Raw genomic sequence first — 18,458 nt, 5'->3', positions numbered from 1 at the left:
CAAGTTCATTCATTCAACATATATTCATCGAGTATCTACTGTGGAACAGGCACCATTTATCCTTCCTGCTGGGGATACACTAAGAAACTGACAAAGTCTGCCATGATGGGGCTTGCAGTCTGATGGAGGAAACACACAATAATCAGGAAACACAACATAAACAAATTATATATAATGTTAGAGGGGATATGTGCTACTCAAAAGAAGAAGGCCAGGATGGCAGAATAAGGGGATTCAGGAAGGAATGGAGGGCAGGTGGGTTGCGATCTTAAACAGACTGGGTCACTACAAAAGCAGCTCTGAGCAAAAACCTGAAGGAGGTGAGAAGTGAACCAGAGTGAATTTTCCTAGTAATTTTTACCCAGTACTGACTATGCACGTAATAACAAATGCCTTATTAAAAGCTGTGTATGAACAAATTTATGAATGGCCCTGAGGAGTAAAGAGAAGAGAGCTGTGTGTGTAACCCCTTGCATTTTTGCAGCTTATTTTACCAAGTGAAACTTACATCTTTAATCAGTTATGTTCATTGCGTGATTTTCCCCCCGCGTGTTGTTCTGAATAAAATTCTTACTTCTGTGATTCACATTTCTCAGAACTCAAGAAGAAATTTCCAAGTATTCATTTGACACATAGAACAGCACCAGTGTTATCCAACCAACAACCCCACTGAGACACCCCAACTACTACGTCAGGACTTAAAGCTCAGTATGGGAACCCAGGAGGCACTGAAGCTTTTTCCCACTGTGGAGAAACCCCTGCTTTCCTAGAGGGTTGAGTGAAACAAGACCAGGCTGTGAGACCCAGAGGCCTCACCACCAACCAGCCATATAACCTTGAGCAAAGCACTTCACTCCGTGGGCTTCGGTTTCCTCAACTCTAAAATTAGGATACTGGACCACGTGATTTCTAAGTCCCCTCTAGGGAGAAGTCCGTTTCAGAAAAAAAATTAGGTAAATAACCATATGTTACAAATTATAATAATGTATGCACTGCGAACCCAGCATCACAGTTCCTTACACTTTATTTGCTCACCTAATAAGAGGAATGAATTTATATTGACCCATGCATAAAGTCTCCACTCTCCTCTGATCAAAAGATGCGGAAGAATGGGTCTTGACTAGTTCATCAAAGACAAAAGAACCTACAAAACGATTGTATTCTTGTCTTGGTTTTATTACCAACATACTCTTATTAGACTAATAAGGAAATTCTAAAGTAACACAAGCATGCAACTGCTGGGGTTTTAAATACTCTTTGTGCACCACCCCCCCCAATTTTAAAAAGTGTGTTTTTAAATAGTAGACTTCCTTAAAAGTTACTTGGAATCCATCAGCATTCTTACTATTATACTATTTCAAATAGGTGCTGTATGAGCAACTGTTATTCAGGAGGCCCAAAATCTTGGTCCATTCTCACCACAGTTCAACAGTTCCCTACTGTGGAAGGCCCAGCTTCTCAATATAGAATTAAAAAAGAAAGTAAATAAACCAATCGGCAATGGAGGCATTATGTTTCCTGCCTTCCATGCCACATAGTACAGGCAGACTTATGACTTAGGTTCTGCCGATCCAGAAGCACCACACGGGACTCCTTCACAACAGAGTCACATGGGGAAAGAAGCAAGGTGGCTAAAGTGTGAGCATTCACTTTGCTGGCAGACAAAAGCAGAGTGATTCTGGTTCTGGCTTCCCAGTTTGGAGCATCCTGACCCAGGCAAGGGCAGCGGCTCCGCAGAGGGCCAGTTTCACAATGCGTTACGGGCAACCATTCCCAGAAACTCAGCCTACAGTCTCCTCCTTCAGCCCTCCTGAAGATTTGCAAAGCTAGCTATCACCCTTAATAAAAGCCTTTCTGCTTACACTAACTAGAACAGATCTTAGTATCTGTAACTAAAACTCTGACCAACTGGCGTAGCACATATTCCTTTCATTATTTCCACATACAAGAGCTGAGATTGAAAGACACAAGCAACGCACAGAACATTCCGCTATAAGTCAAGAGTTCTTTGTTTCCAGCCAGGGCTCAAATCCACAATCAACACATCCAAACTTTCCTTATATGTACTTTCTCATAAATTTCATCACCTCTTCCATGCAAGGAGAAGAAAATGATTTTTGCCTAACTAATTTTCTATCAATAAAGAGTCTGATGACAGTCACTTGGCAAGACATTTGAGAACAGGATACAATAAACATCACTTTCTAGACCAGCTCGAGTTTATGGAGAATCCTGCAGAGTTAGGTAGCGCTTTCGGAACGTTCCCAAGCTGCAGACAAGGTGATCTAATGCGGTGTTGGAATGCCAAAGCGATCAGCACCCTGTGCCAAGGCACAACTTCACTCACGAACCAGCAATGAACTTTTCACTTATCTTCTCCCATCCCTCGGGGCAAGACAATCATGTTAAAACCACAGACACATCAGGTAACTAAAATATGACACCATGACCTAACACCGAAAGCAGACTGGAAACGCTGAGAAGTGATTACAAATGTTAAAGTTCTCTTCTTGGTAGAAAGATATTAAGGCCCATAAAATCCATTGGCAAAGATGGGAAAGGTAATCAGTTGTTAATAATACCGTTCTTTAAAATGGCAATCGAATCTTACAAAGGACATTTGATATCTTGAATAATCAAATGACTCTATACTATCAAATTGCACAAAATATTTCTCCGGTAATACTCAAAGGCAAAACTTTTATATAATAGATCATTTATACACTTCTGAAGCCAATTAATGACACTGATACACATTCAGAAGGCGTCTCAAAGCTCTGCCAGATAGAAAGTGGGTATCCAATTCAAAGGAGAGCACAAGCAGGCATCAACGGAGACTCAAGACAAGTCTACTCAAGTCAGTGCCAGGCAAGCTCCGGGTGGTGGGCACTCAGAGCAGCTCCACCTCCATGACTGCAGTACCACCTCCCCCTCGTGCTACTCCAATTGTTTTTATCAAATACTTCATAGTGCACTTAGCTTTAACACTGGTGGTGGGGAGAATGGGGATACACAAAACTCAAACCGACAGTTTCCCCTAAGGACAGGGCCAACCAATTTAATTTGCTGAAGAAAACCTAAGAGCTTAGCTACTTCCAAACAAAATTTTAGAAACAATTTCATAGGGCCTATCAGCAAAGAATTTACTAAGATGAGTATCGTGCTTTACTATGACTACACGTGTACCATATGTGTCCTTTGGAGGCATCTGGCTCACTCTCTTTACTTTTTTTTGTTTTTAAGAAATGAAGTACTTCTGGGCTAGAAATGACACATGGCCTACTTTGAAGTTTTTTACGGTTTCTCATAATTAGACTCTAACCTCAATCAATCTTACTGCAAGTTTAAGGATGGACATCATGCTCATTTATCGACAGTACTGAAATCAAAGGATGCATACTTACTACTCCAGATCAGTGATTCGCAAAGCTGGTCTGCAAAGTAACAGCTGCATTTGTAGGTCCTCAGAGAAAAGAGAAAAAAAGAACTCGTTCACGAGTATTTCACAAAGCTAAATTACTCCAGTTTAAAAGGTTGCCCAGTACCAAGTGTTATCAAGAATGCGGAGCTCTCATATGCCGTGATGGATATATAAATTGATATAGCCACCTTGGAAAAGTGTTTCTCAGGATCTGCTAAAGTAAATATACACATAGCCTGATGACTCAGCAATTCCACGGCTAATTATATCCCCTATAGATGTCTTCACCAAAAGGACATACACAAGAATTTCATGGCAGCATTATTCACTAACCAAAGAAAGGAAATGATCGAGGTATCATCATACAATGGAATGCTCTATAGCAACAAAAATGAATAAACTGCAAATACGTGTAAGAACATGGATGAATCTCACAAACACAACGTTGAGTGAAAGAAGCCAGAAACAAAAGAAGAAATTATGCAAGCTCACATTAACAGAAAGCTCACAAACTGGCCCAACAAACTAAGCTATGGTGTTAGCAGCCAAGGGGTAAGGCTTTGCCTGGGAGGGGGTAACCAGGCCTTCTAAGGGGCTAGTAATATTTTCTTCCTAATCTGAGTGTGGATTACACAAATCTATCGCTTTGTAAAAATACATCCCACTGTATACTTGTGCTTTTTGCACTTTCCTGTACGTTTGTTACACTGCAATACGAAGTTTGTTTGTTTTAAATCACCTTCTCAATAAGGCTTTCTCTGGCCTGGCCTATCTAAAATTTCCACCACTCCCCAATATTTCACATCCTTCTTCTCCCCTTATTTTCCTTCTTTAGCACTTGTCAATATCTAACATACTACCTATATTACATACCAGATGCACTTTACAAACTTATCCTGTTTACTGTCTGTTTCCCCCCATTAAACTCTCAGTTCCATGAGCACAGGTATTTTGTCCATTTTGCTAAGCGCTGAGTCCCCACTGCCTAGAACAACCCAGCAGAAAGTAGGCACTCAAGAAATATTGCTTAATTATTAATTATACAGCCTTGCCCAATTTAATTATGCTTGTGGATTCAAGCCATAAATTCTTGCAGTCATCATGGTATGCTTAAACAATAAGCCAGTTGCTGTTCTGGTTGAACATTTCTCAACAGTTTCGAGGCCTCTCATTTTCCTGATCATCCTCTGGACGCTCAAGTTTTTCAAAGTTCCAGATCAGGTTCTGGCCATTTTGGAGTGTAACAGAACACTCTGAATTCTGTAACACCTATTTTTATAAATGAAGCCCTAAGGGTGCATCAACTTTCTTTCTTAGCCATATCCACTCTGTGAACTCATAATGAGCTTAGGGCCAAACAAAATTAACAAAGAAACTGTGAAAGATGACATGAGTGGAGCCATATTAAAATAGAGTCAGAGCAGCCATTTCAGAGGAATTGCCTTGCACATCCTGTTTTCTTTATCTTCCAAACTGGACCAAACCACCAACATTCCAAAGAAGTCAGTAAGGACAAGGATATCCTGTTTGTAAGGACTGACGGAACCGGACTTTGCCAAGGTCCAGATCGCTAAGCAGTCAATGAAGTACAAGTCTGTGCTTTCGCCTGACGCTGATGATCGAACCTCACGCCAATCTATGAAATACAAACCTAGCCTTCCCTCATCTAGCACCAATGAACTCTTCTTTAATACAACTTACCTCATCCTCCCTTTTTTCCACAAAAACCCTCAGCCTCTCTCCTATAACCAGGACACTATTTGGGTTTCTTCCTGAATCTGTGCTCCCCGAACTACAATTCTTTGATCCCAAATAAACGTTCTGCCTCTTAAACTGGTTTCTGGAGGTTGACAAAACTTAATTCCATTTAATTTTTTTTTCCTTTGTATAAACATACAAATCAAGAAATATTCCCATCCTATAATGGGGTCTTCGGTTTCTAGTTCTAAAAGTAGAAATTTTGACCATCTCCACCTACTAACTACTGGAAGTTGCAGGTCACCACTGTGACCCTTGAGTTCTTTTAAAACAGTGTTTCTCAACCTTTGTCTCACTATTGCCCCTTAAGGAGATTTTTTAAACATCTTTTCTTAAATCACTCTCCCCCACGAAATTTTAATATTACAGATATACCATATATCTGTGATTGTACTTACATATATTGTGCTTTAAACAATAAGAATAAAATTTCTGCCCCCACCCACCCTACCAATTTCACTTCTTTGAACGTGCATATTTTAAAACCTTGATTCTGTCAACTACTACATTACCTAACCTTTCTAACTTTACTTCACATGAAAACTCGTCAACAATAAAACCGTTTCAACCAAAGGTAAAAGTTGTAACGAACAGAAGTCAAGCACAGAGTCCAACAGCACAGGAGGAAAGGCTTCTCCCCCAGCTGACGCAAATCCAGGAAATCCTGTTTTTAAAGTAGACCTTTTCAACAGCTACAAACCCACCAAAAACCCAGTTCATATTTTCCATCTTGTTCACAAGGACAGCATTTTGTTAAACGAAACACTTTGTTGAAATCAAAAGATAGCAGATCCTTAACTAATAACCTACCTAACCTTCTTAAAATCTATTTTAAAAAATAAAGTCAGTATTACCACAGAATGACTTACCCTAGTCTCTCCTAACTCCCTCTAGAATCTGCTCCTTTTGGCCTCCTGGCCCACCTTTACTTCTGTAAGAGTTTCCTGTCTCCCTGGATTCAGACTAGGACTTTTTCTTTTCCACATTATCAGCAAACTTTTTAAATGCAAATCTGATCATTCCGGCTCCCCGGATATTTACAGCCTTTCCAGGGCTCCTCCTGCCTGTAAGATAAAAGTCCCAACTGCTCAGGATGATACGCAAAGCTTTTCACCAGGAGGCCCATCAGTGGCAACGTCCTCTCATGTCTAGAAAGCTCTCTCATAATCACTCTTCCCTGTACGGACAGCAGAAATGCTCTTGCACTCAAGCTCCAACTCCTAGCTGACCTCCTCACCCTATCCACTTTCCCTTAGTCTGTTCAAATTTTAGAAGAAGGTCACCTCTTCAGAATTCCTCTTCTCCCAGCTCCTTCCCAGTCACAAAAAACTTGACAACTAGCTTTATGGCTTACATTTGGTAATTACTTGCTTATCAGTCTGTTTAGCCTACAATTAAGCCGTTCAAAAAATATGTGCAAGGAAATTCACTAAGAATACTTTTACAAGCTCATCTTCTAAACTAGAAACTTAATGCTCCCCTTTATACCCCTGGCACCAGAAATACCAGGAACCCATGGGAACTGGAAGCCCCATAAATGTCTTGGGAATGACAGAAATCATCCTGGCTCCAGGTAACCACTATCTTTTCTAATCAGCGTCATCAAATACCTGTTTAAACCTACACTAGAATCCTGCCAGAAATTCACCTGAAACTTAATCCACTTCCTTTTCTTTAGAAAACAAAAACACTGATTCACCTTCAATTTCAGGATCTTCTCTCACTTTGCTATTTCTTGAAGTTTCCCAACTGAGGTTCCTCGAAAATAACTGCAGGGTTTTTGGTATCCTGGGAAACAATTCATTTCAGCCTGGAGATTTTCACCTATTTTAAGAAAGAATTCTCTCGCTTTACTCTCATCTTTTTAATTCTATCCTTCTGTATCTGAAAACCCCTTTCTTTGCTAGAGAAGATAGCAGGAAAAAGGAGTGAATTACTCTGAACTCCTTCTTGTTAAAATTAAACAGTAAGTCTAGCTTCTTCTTATTCCCCATCTTGTTTTATAGACTGCAAGCTAATTTGCATATGCTTTATTAAAGTTGAACATAAATGCACTTTATGATATAGCAAGTCCACTCTTGGATATATATTGAATAGAAGTGCATACCCATGTGCACCTCAACAGATATACAAAAAGGGCATAATAGCCAAAAACTGAAAACAGAAACTCAAATGCCCATCAAGAGAATATATAAAATAGTTGTACATCCATACAACGGAAAACTATAGAGCAACGAAAATGAACTATAGCTACAAGCAACACGTGGATAAATTTTACATGTGAAGCAAAAGAAACCAGGCACAAACGAAAACAAGCTGTATGATCCCATTTCTACAAATTTCAAAAGTATGTGAAAATTAATCTATGGTATCAGAAGTCAAAAGAGAGGTTCCCTTTAGGGAAGAAGGATAGTGACTGCACAGAGTCATAAGAGGGCTTCTCGGGGGGTACTGCTAAAAATGTTCTCTTTCTTGATCCTGCAAGGTGGTTACACGTGCATATTCATTTTCTGATAATTTACTGAACTGCATATTTATGACTCTGCATTTGACGTGTATTATACTTCCAAAAAGTTTTTTAAAATCATTGTGATAATTTCTAATTTTTTCCTATAAGCCATAAGTCATCCTAGGTATAACCTTTCTAAAACATTTGCAGCCATTCAGCCTATACTGTTTTCATGCTTACTTTGTGCCCTTTTCTCCGTTGTACACCACTGAAAGTCTGGCTTTCTAAGAAAGTAAAAAGACAACCAACCGAATAGGAGAAAAATTTTGCAAATCATGTATCTGATAAAAGATTTGTATCTAGAGTATATTAAGAACTCTTACAACTCAGGAAGACAACTCAATTATAAAATGGGCAGAGCATCTGAATAGATATTTCTCCAAAGATGATATACAAATGACCAATAAACACATGAATGATGCTCAACATCATTGGTTATTAAGAAAATGCAAATCAAATCCACAATGAGATACCACTTCACACCCATTAGGATTGCTAAAATAAAAAGCCAAACAGTACAGCACCAGGTGTTGGCAACGATGTGGACAAACTGGAACCTTTATATACTGTTGGTGGGAATGTAAAAGGGTACAACTCCCCTGGAAAACAGTCTGGCAGTTCCTCAAAACGTTAAACACAGAATTACTATCTAAGTCAGCAATTTCACTCATACAGGCAGATACCCAAGAGAAACGAAAACATATGTGCACACAAAAACTTAAACGTGAATAGCAGCATTATTCTTAAGACCCAAAAAGTGAAAACAACCCCAGCGTCCGTCAACTGATGGAGAAACAAAATGTTATACATTCACACAATGGAACATTACTCTGCAATAAAAATCCAGTACTGATACACGCTACAACATGTATGAACCTTGAAAACACTACGCTAAGTGAAAGACAGTCACAAAAGACCACATATTATATGATTCCATTCATATGAAACATCCAGAACAGGCAAATCTATAGAGACGGAAAGTAGATTAAGAGTTGCTTAGGTCTAGGGGGATGCATAAGGGGCTTAAGCTAAAGGGCATGGGGTTTCTTTTTGAGGTGATGAAGATGTTCTAAAATTGACTGTAGTGATGGTTGCACATAGCTGTGAATACACTAAAAACCAGTGAATTGTGCACTTTAAATGGACTAATTATATGGTATATGAATTATATATCAATAAAGCTGTCATTTTTTTTTAAATCTGGCTTCTTCTGCAATGGCCCTAAACAGCTGTGCTGACTTCTTCAGAAACGGGTTCCATTTTTGCTCATCAGCAGGATTTGGAATCATATAATCACAACTTTTATTTCTTGGAGCTTCCCACCCGTTGGAGGAAATCCTACTCCTTTACAGTTCTCCTAGCCTTGGAGGGGCACTATCTTTTCTCTGAACTTTGTGAAATCTCTTCCTAAAAATTTATGCCATAAGACACTCTTCCATAATGACAAAACCCCAAGACAAAATAGCCGCTTTCGCCCAAAGTTCTCAGCATGATCAGTTTGTCAAAATTCCCATCTTCTACCTTCTAAAAATAGAATTACCAATAAGTTAAGGACTTATCAGATGTCTCCATTGATAGGGTCAAGATTTCCACAAATATGCAGATAGCTGAAACGCACCGTTTATAAACTACCTTATCTTTGTGCCAGAGGTGAGCTTATACATATTTATTCCGGGATGCATTTAGGGTTAGGGTCTGGGAATACAAAGTTGCAAAAGACACAGCCCTGGCCTTCAAGGTCTAAGGAGAGAAGCAAACAGAGAAGAATAATTTTAATATATTTTGACAAAACTCCCCCACTTCCCTCTATTCTGATACTTTAAAAGTGAGTTCTAATTTTCTGTTACTCGTCAGTCAATTTGGCTTGATCTCGTGAGAATGGATGCTGCCTTTGAATGTCAAGGACTGAACACAGCAGAGCTTCAACAAACTGTTGACTGAATACATGAATGAAAAAGCATGAGTATGCAAGGAGAACCAAGTATATTCTAATAAGTACCCACCCTGCCCTCTTAACCTCTGCTCACTGTTAGAAATCCCAGCCACACCTGGCCATAGTACAGGCCTTACTGAGGCTAGCGGGTAGCAAATTAAGCCAGGAAAACACCCAAGGTGATTCCTCCCTCTGCCCCCTTTTCTCTCCCCCACCTAAGCTCTTAGCTTTCCTACCCCCAGCCTTCCCCCATCTGGCCACCCAGGGGAAAACGTTCAAGGTGACCTTTCAAAGACAACTACAGATGAGATGGCATTTTCCTGTGTATCACAGATGAAATTTATTTTACAAATCCAAGAACCCACTATTATAACCCAAATGAAATGTATGTTTCCATCAGGGTCTTTAAAAATCCAAGGGAAAAAGACTCGGAAAACTGACAAGCTAGGAGGGCTTGTAAGAAGGAAAGATGGGTAACTGCCACCTATGGGACATCTATTACATGCTAGGCACTGTGTGTGCTGCCATACAACTGCCATCATCATAAGGGCTCCCATCTTTTGGTACTGAGTCCAAACTGTAGGAAGGGCATCACATTCATTGTCTCTTTTCATCCTGACAATAACCCTGTGAGTTAATAAGCATCATCACCGTGCCCTTTTTAAAAAAGAAGACAGAGGTTGAGGAATTACCTGAGGCCACACTGGTAGGATGGAACCCAGTCTCCAGTCCCAAGGACTGTGTGTGCCACTGCCACTTACCATGAAACACTATGTAACACGGACAAGCAACTTAGCCTCTAAATTCATTCTCTAAATCTAAACTATAAAAATGAGGAAAATTCCTTCCTCAAAGGTTGGTTATGAAAATTAAATGAGACAATTTATCCCAAAATGTGCTAGTACATAACAGACCCTCAAAAATAAAACTGTTTTGGGGCCAGCTCGGTGGCACAGTGGTTAAGTTTAAGCTCTCTGCTTTGGTGGCCCATGGGTTTGCAGGTTTAGATCCCAGGTATGGACCTACACACCACTTGTCATGCCATGCTGTGGCGGTGTCCCATATACAAAGTACAGGAAGACTGGTACAGATGTTAGCTCAGGGCTAATCTTCCTCACAAAAAAGATAAATAAAATAAAATAAAACTGTTTCTTTTCTTGCTTCCCCTGTTACGAACTCTTCTGGCCTTAAACCATGGGCACACAGTGGACATACTATAATTCCTGAATCATCTCTCACATCCCGTCCTAGAGGGTAGGCTCTGTCTTACTCATCTAGAAGAGGTTAAAATGAAATTAATGTTTGAGAAAAGCACCTGGAATGCCAGCTACCATCTTACAAAGTTTTAGAACACAACACACCTGTAACTCAGGAACTCTTCACAGAGAAATCTAAGGTGAAGGCTGCTCTTGGTTTTGCTCCCCAATGCTTTCTTCCTGAGAAACCCCAGACACCCCTTCCCTAAGGCCGCTGCATTCGACATCACTGTCCCCCACGGTGGAAACACTGCCGTTTCCCGGGGCCTCTTTTCCTTCTCCCCACTACCACCTTAAAGCCCTCTTTTACCAGACAGATCTCTCAGTTTTGCTTGTTTTTACAAGCCACTTTAAAAGAGATTAGGAAACACGAAAATATGAATGGTGATCATCCTTGGGTGCTAGAATAACAGATGATTTTTTTCTTCTTTTTCATACTTTCTTATATTTTCCAAATTTTCCACAAAGCCTTATGCAATGCTTTTATGATAAAAAAAAAAAAAAAGAAAGAAAGAAAGAAAACAATACATTTAAGTGATTTCCTTCATCTCGTGCTGGACAGTTTCCTCTGCTCTTCCTGAGTTCCCTGATGTGCCAGAAGCATCTTGAGAACAGGACTGCTAAATTATCTGCACCACAATCAGCACCATACCTCATCCAAACAGGGGCTTGGCACAGAACAGCTCAATAAGCATCTGTTTGAGTGAATGATGAATATTCAGGTAATTTTTAGAAATGGACTTTGTTGACTGACGGTGGGTGGACCAGCACCAACATATGAATGTGGCATGTCCTTAATGGACTTAGATTATTGTAGTTACATATTGTTATTAAAAAGGTAGCTGTCCAACAATCAAAGCAACCTGAAGACAAGGTGAACTAACTCAAGGCGATTCCTTGCTGCAGTGGTAAACCAAGAACAGGATGGTGACTAGATCCAAGGTCCTTGTGCATCTTGCTATAAACGAGCGCATCGGGAACTGAACTCGTTCAATAATCTCAGGGCCCTGTGCTCCATTTACAAGGCCCATCACGCCCTCGTAGTCCACCAAAGTTTACCAATACTCTTTAAAACTAACCTTTGTTCTTAAGATTAAATAATAAGCCTAAACACTAAAGCAAACCGGGATTAAGATAAAACCATCCCAGTCATGTTATTACACCACCAAAAATCCTATCTAAAAAACCAAAGCTGAAAATGTTGAGGATTGATTTAATATGAAAGAGAAGTCTCAAATATTTGGTTTGGAGAAATGACCTGAAGACAAAGTTTAAACAGGGGGATATTGGATTCAATAAACATACAAAGCCAACAACTCAATACAAAAGTTAAGGTGGAAAAAATCTCCTTTTTCACCGTGACCTAAGTTAACTAAATTAACTTTCACTAGTGACTTCAATTCTGTTTGATTAATTGAATGTTTCCCAGAAGCATACTTGATTGCTAGGATTGATCTTTCACCTGTTTTTGTATTTCCAATTAACTTCAGTTCCATCAACCTTTCTTCAAAAATCTATATATTTCTAATATGCCTCCAGACTCTTAAAAGACACTTATTTCACAACAAAGCAGATGCTGACTTGATGACAGCATCATAATTTTAGGGCAACAGGAGGAAGTCAATGACATGATGACAACTTCACAGCAGAACCCATGCTGCAAGATGAGAAAGAAAGAAGCTCACCAGAAAATAAATTTCTCACGTTTCCCGTCTTGCCTTCGGTTGGGAAGCAAAGTGAAGGTGTTCTTACTAGAAAAAAATTCTGTGGTCATTACAAACTCTGTGAAGATGTATGTTTATTTCACCACAGCGGTAAACATTTACATTTCTTCTAGCTATTTGTACTAGAAATATTTGCCACCCCAGGCCTTGAACGTCTCTGGCAGGTGTGGGCCCAATGTGAGGGTCTTTCCCACATCTCAGTAAGTTCAGTTGGCCAGAGAGAACATTCAACGATAGCCATTACCTTGACTCCACTGGAAGGGAGAAAATGAAATACATTATCCAAGAATTTTCCCTCAGAGTCTGAGATTCCTGCTCTTCTTCACCTCCTAAAAGTTCACTCATCTACCACCTAATTTTTCTCAGTGAAGCCAGCAATAGGAGGAGGTGAGAGAAATTAAAAGAAAAGACGTCACTCCTGTGTAAACCATGCCTGAGTCCCCTGGAAAAATGCAAACAGATGGGAGTCTGAAAAAGAGACAAGCCACTTAACCTTTCTAAGCTCTAGTTTCGTAGTCTGTTAAATGCTGACAATATCTATTTCACAGGAATTCCACGAGAATAAAATGAGATGGTACAAGTAAAGAACCTATTATAGAACTAAGTCATTGGTGGAGTTCTGTGAAAGATATTTATGACCATTACTAACTGAGCACTGTGGAGGTCACCTTAACAGGCCAAAGTCCTATGGCAGATACAGGAAAAGAAAGCACCAGATGAGACACATCCCAGTTCTGAAAAATCCAGATCATCACTTAAGATATAAAAACAGTCCCCGAATCTCCACTGTGGCACGACAAGGATGAATGATAAACTACATACCACGCTTAAAAATTCTCCCAGCAAGACCAGCCTTCCACTGGAGAAATGGGTGGAGAGCTTCCATCATCAGCGTGGCATAGTATTTAAAACAAATTACAAGCTTAACTAACAGGGTGATGGTCATAGCTACATTATTATATGCAGACAGCCTTCCTGGCATTCCCAACAATAAAATAAATTCTATGCACACAGTCAAAACACGCCTGCAACTACTCTAGTCCTAGTGGATGACTGCACTAGACAACTCTTCAACTCGGTGGCTGCTGCAATATATGTTAATATAAGAAGAAATTCTATAACAGGAACTCAACACCCTGGCTCCCACTCAGAGTCCTAAAGTCTATGTTGCAGGCTTGTTATAAAGATAAGCAATAATGTGACGCAAAGTGCCTGGCACACTGGGTACTCAATAAATATTAGCCAATGTTAATTTTATTACTAGGAAGCAACACAGTCAAAAGTTGAATCTGTAATGAAGCAACTGCAGATACAGTGGCTCACTTTCAACGAAGAAATTAAGATGTATGAAAACAACTGAATAAAGAATATAGTAGCAAGCCTTACATCAAGGAGCAAACCAGTAGACAGCAGCTTAATCCTTTATCACCCAAGAATGAATGCCAATGTGCCCATTCCTCCAGGGCAAATAAGCGTACAAAATGAGAAATGGTCCCTATCCTCAAAGCATCTACATCTACCTAAGAAGAAATCACATGGTTTCACCCATCTGTCTGCATTCCCTCCTTCAGTCTAGGTCCTATGAAGGCAAAACCCACAACTTTACATTGCTGCGCAACACAGGCAACTCAATAAAAGTTTGCTAAACAAATGAGACATTCACGGGATCTCAGGACTAAAAGTGTTATCTGACTCAAAAGTTTCTAAGCAGGCTTCACAGACTGCTCAACCTGAACTTTCCAAAAACTGAGAATCTGTGTACTTAAGACACTCCCCAGGTGATTCTGCTACTCCATGGAGACTGAGAACCACTAATCTCATTGCACTCCCATGAACTGTCTGAATGGCCTTTACAATGACCCCGTCCAGAATGATCCAGTCCATGCATGAGATGGAGAATGCAGCCTGTCATATCTACATGCAGCTCCACTAGAAAAGTCCTTCCTGATGCTCATTCCAGTATCTGTGTTTACTCATTGTTCTACCCTGTGGGGTCTGAGAAGGCAAGGGTAATCTCCCCTCCTTTCATACGACAGACTTTCAACTCTTGTGACAAGGGGTGACGTCCCTTCTCAGTCTTCTCCAGGTTAAACATCCTTGATGAACTATGCGCTAATTATTTAATGCTAAGCTCTTTAAGCATACAACACAGTACAGTAGCATTTCGGAGAAAGGAGAATTCAAGGTGCGTTAGAGTAACCAGAAAGACGTCAATGAAGAAGGTGGGCCCTGAAGGATGAGAAAGATACAGATAAAACTAGAGTTCAGGGGCTGGTATTGCATCAGAGGGGAAAAGGGAGACAAGATAATGGTAAGCAGCGTGACATACAGGGAAGGGGATAAGACAGATAAAGCTATGGGTGAGGAACTTAGATTTCACATCCGTTCTGAATTGAATAGAACTAAAATCAATAAGGAACAAAGGCTCAAAGGAAGTCAGAATAGTTGGGAAGAGAAGAGAGAAGAGGCCCAGCATATGAATACAAAGACACAGTCCTGGAGAGGCCAAAGAAATCAGATAAACAGGAAAGAAGAAACCCCAGAGAAAGGTCCTAAAAGCAAGTAAGACAGTGTGAGTTTGATGTGGGCCAGTACCGGAGCCACTTCAGTTCCTCCAGGGTGGAATGTGTACTAAGTGGTCCATCAGAAAGAATCATCAGAGAGGATGGCCTGGAGGCTGGGGCAGCAGGAACCAAGGTGGCCAGAGAGGAGACTGCTCCAGCCACCTAGATAAAAAGGTCAAGGGTCTGTTCTAAGATAATGGCAATAAAACTAAGAGGAAAAGCTGAAAACAAGAATTAATTCAAAAGGGATAAAAATGGCAGGACTTGGTCCCAGACCAGACCAGAGGCAGAAGAAAGGGAAGACTCAGAGATCCTTCTAAGAGGTATCTGAAAACCTCACAGAAGAAGCAGGCAATGCTCAGGCCAGGAGGGGTCAGACAAGTGTCAATCACGTGCTCTGAGTACATCTGTGCATTGGTACCAGGGTGGCTTTTTTGTTCATGAAAACTTCCAAGTTCACTCCCTGCTCCACAAACACACACAGCAACTGGCAGTTTTGCTGTTTTCTCTGGTCCCGGCACAGGCTGTGGTTTCTGGATCAGCAGACAGGGAATATCTGGTTTTGAACCCAAAATCTGTAACATCACCACCAAAGTTCAAGTGCTTTGACAGAGCTAGGTGTAAGAAGCCAGTCACAAAAGACCACATACTGTATGATCCCGTTTGTATGAACCATCCAGAAGAGGCAAATCTATAGTAGAAAGTAGATTAGCAGTGGCCCAGGGCTGGGGGCAGGGAGGTGGGGTGGAGTTGGGGAGAAAGGGGGAAGGATGCCGATGGGGTTGGAGTTTCTTTTTGGGGTGATGAAGATGTTCTAAAATTGTTTATGGAGATGGTTACACAACTCTATGAATGTACTAAAAACTACTGACTTGTACACTTCAAATGGGAGAACTGTATTGTAACAATTATGACTCAATAAAGATGTTATACAAAAAAAGAAAACCTTAGGAGTGTATAAATAGGCACTGTGACTTCAGAAACTTAGAGAATATCCTCCTGATACAAATGATTATTAGACTCAATTCAAATAAAAAGCCATTAGACGATTTCGAAAATCCCGAAGGATTTAAGTCTAAGTAAGCTGTATTCCTTCTAGGAGGAAAAAAATTAATCAAGGAAAAAACAGAGATTCAAATATATAGACCCCTTTCAAATTATTTCTTACAATTGATCTAAATGTTCTAATAGGTACTTCAAAAGGAAAGACAAAGGCTTGGGGTTTTTTCAGACAATCATGTCAAGTGATATTATACTGGATACTTATAGTTCACTTTCTTAAAGGCTGAAATAAAATAATGTATAGTAAGCCAATTTAGTGAAAAGCAAAAGATTATGTAACTTAACAATTACTGAGCAGATGGGTAAACTTATCTTATAAATTTGAGGACCCGACAAAAACTCTAACATAGAGAGATGTCCTCTTGCTTGAAAAGATACCAGAGAACTACCCAAATAATTTCTGCCTCCACAACATCCACTAAAAAACATCATTCCTGTTCCCCTGATGACTTTCCTCATCATTAAAGCCATTATGGCTCTTTCCAGTGAACACCTAGAATACTTACTTAGAGTTCCCAACTGTCAGTGATTCATCAACATGAGTCACTCACTACATGTGTCAGGCCCTTAAAGGGTGCCTTTACCTTCTCTTTCTAAATCACCAGAGAACCTGCAATGAGCACATAGGGCCGATGCCCAATGGAAATCTTGTGGACGGATGATGAAAGCAGGAGGGCAGTGAAGAAACAGCAGTGGTGTTTCTGTTCAAACTGTCTTATGGAATTGGAGAACCAAGAACCACCACCAGATCTTGTGAATAAAGATGTTCCTAAACCAACATCCAACTGTTGAGAAGGTGTCAATTCTGAGCAAATACCGTATTTCAAGGATACAACCATTTACTACTACCTCTATAGAAAGTTAAATTCAAAATACCATTGATTTGGGGCCGGCCCAGTGGTGCAGTGGTTAAGTGCACACGTTCCGCTTCAGTGGCCCAGGGTTCACTGGTTCGGATCCCAGGTTCGGACATGGCACCACTTGGCAAGCCATGCTGTGGTAGGCGTTCCACATATAAAGTAGAGGAAGATGGGCACGGATGTTAGCTCAGCGCTAGTCTTCCTCAGCAAAAAGAGGAGGATTGGCAGCAGTTAGCTCAGGGCTAATCTTCCTCAAAAAAAAAAAAGTACCATTGATTGAAATATAAGACTGATGCTTTCAACATTTTTACTTGGATCTTAAATTTTAATTCAGTGGGTTCAAATATATATTTAACATACTACACTTGCTTATAACAAAATTTTAAGCAATCAAAAAACCTAGGAAAATACAAATACGTATTCTGAATGAAGAAACATGAAGAGTGGTTTCCCTAATAAATTTGACCTATTAGATACTATTTCTTAACTGATTCAAGTTACGGAAAGCCTAAAATAATAAAGACTTTGACAAAGGAAACAGCCGTTTTTTTTCTACTACAATATCCTCCCACCTAAATAAAATTACCTTGGCCTGAAGCTATGTTTATTAAGGGGCAAGTGTGGCGCCAAATGGCCATGTAGTACCCCAGTGGCTCCAGACAAAATGAAGCTCTTTGACACCCTGGAGAGAACCAAAATACCAAGCTCTCCCAGAAGCTGCCCAGGAATTGCAGAAGGGATCAAAGAGAAAGCTTTTCCACCTATTCAGAGAGAAAACCAGCCTCTGGAGGACAAATGCCAACTTTCCGCAATACATTCTGGCCTATGAGTTAAGTAGTTCAAAAGAGACCACAAAGTATTTAAGATGATAACCAGTCTACTTTCCAGAAATAATACCACTGCTACAGGACATAACTTTAGAAGCTTTACCTTTTTATTTCTCATTTGATCTCAAGAATTCTGAGACGGGCAAATATTTTCCCCATTTCACAGATGAGAAATTTGAAACTCATGAAGACTAAGAGATCGGCCTAGCTGCCAACCTGACTTCTCCACTTGCATGTCAACTAGCATCTCATCCCCAACCTGTACAAATCAGCTCTTAATGCCCCACCCAAACCTGCTCCTCCAGTCTTCCCCATTTCAATAAATGGCACCTCCATTATTCCAGTTGCTCAGGCCAAAAACCTTGGTGTTATCCTTGACTCCAAGGACACTTCTTTCACTCCATGTCATCTCACTCTTCAGTGAATCATGGTAGCTCCACTTGAGACATGTCCAGAATCCAGCCACTTATCACCACTGCTGCTATCACCACATCTCACCTAGATTATTGCTAGAACCCCGTAATACCTCCTTGTTTCCACCTTT

At 40.2% G+C, this 18,458-nt stretch overlaps 1 protein-coding gene across 38 annotated transcripts in view; it reads right to left on the bottom strand.

Annotated features, from left to right (window-relative positions):
* Positions 1-18,458, bottom strand: part of SIPA1L1 (signal induced proliferation associated 1 like 1) — a 360,404-nt gene that overhangs the window by 327,592 nt on the left and 14,354 nt on the right. For 4 of the 38 annotated variants that reach the window (XM_070593941.1, XM_070593963.1, XM_070593940.1 and 1 more), the window contains one exon: positions 3,405-3,463. The exons of the other annotated variants lie outside the window; for them this stretch is intronic. The gene's annotated coding sequence lies outside the window, so the exon portion shown is untranslated. The remainder of the gene's footprint in view (positions 1-3,404; positions 3,464-18,458) is intronic. 38 annotated transcript variants of the gene reach the window in all.

The sequence above is a fragment of the Equus przewalskii genome, chromosome 25, assembly GCF_037783145.1.
Source record: "Equus przewalskii isolate Varuska chromosome 25, EquPr2, whole genome shotgun sequence".
Lineage (NCBI taxonomy): Eukaryota > Metazoa > Chordata > Mammalia > Perissodactyla > Equidae > Equus > Equus przewalskii.
The sequence above is the reverse complement of the archived record's forward strand: the minus strand, read 5'-3'. Positions and strand labels throughout refer to the sequence as shown.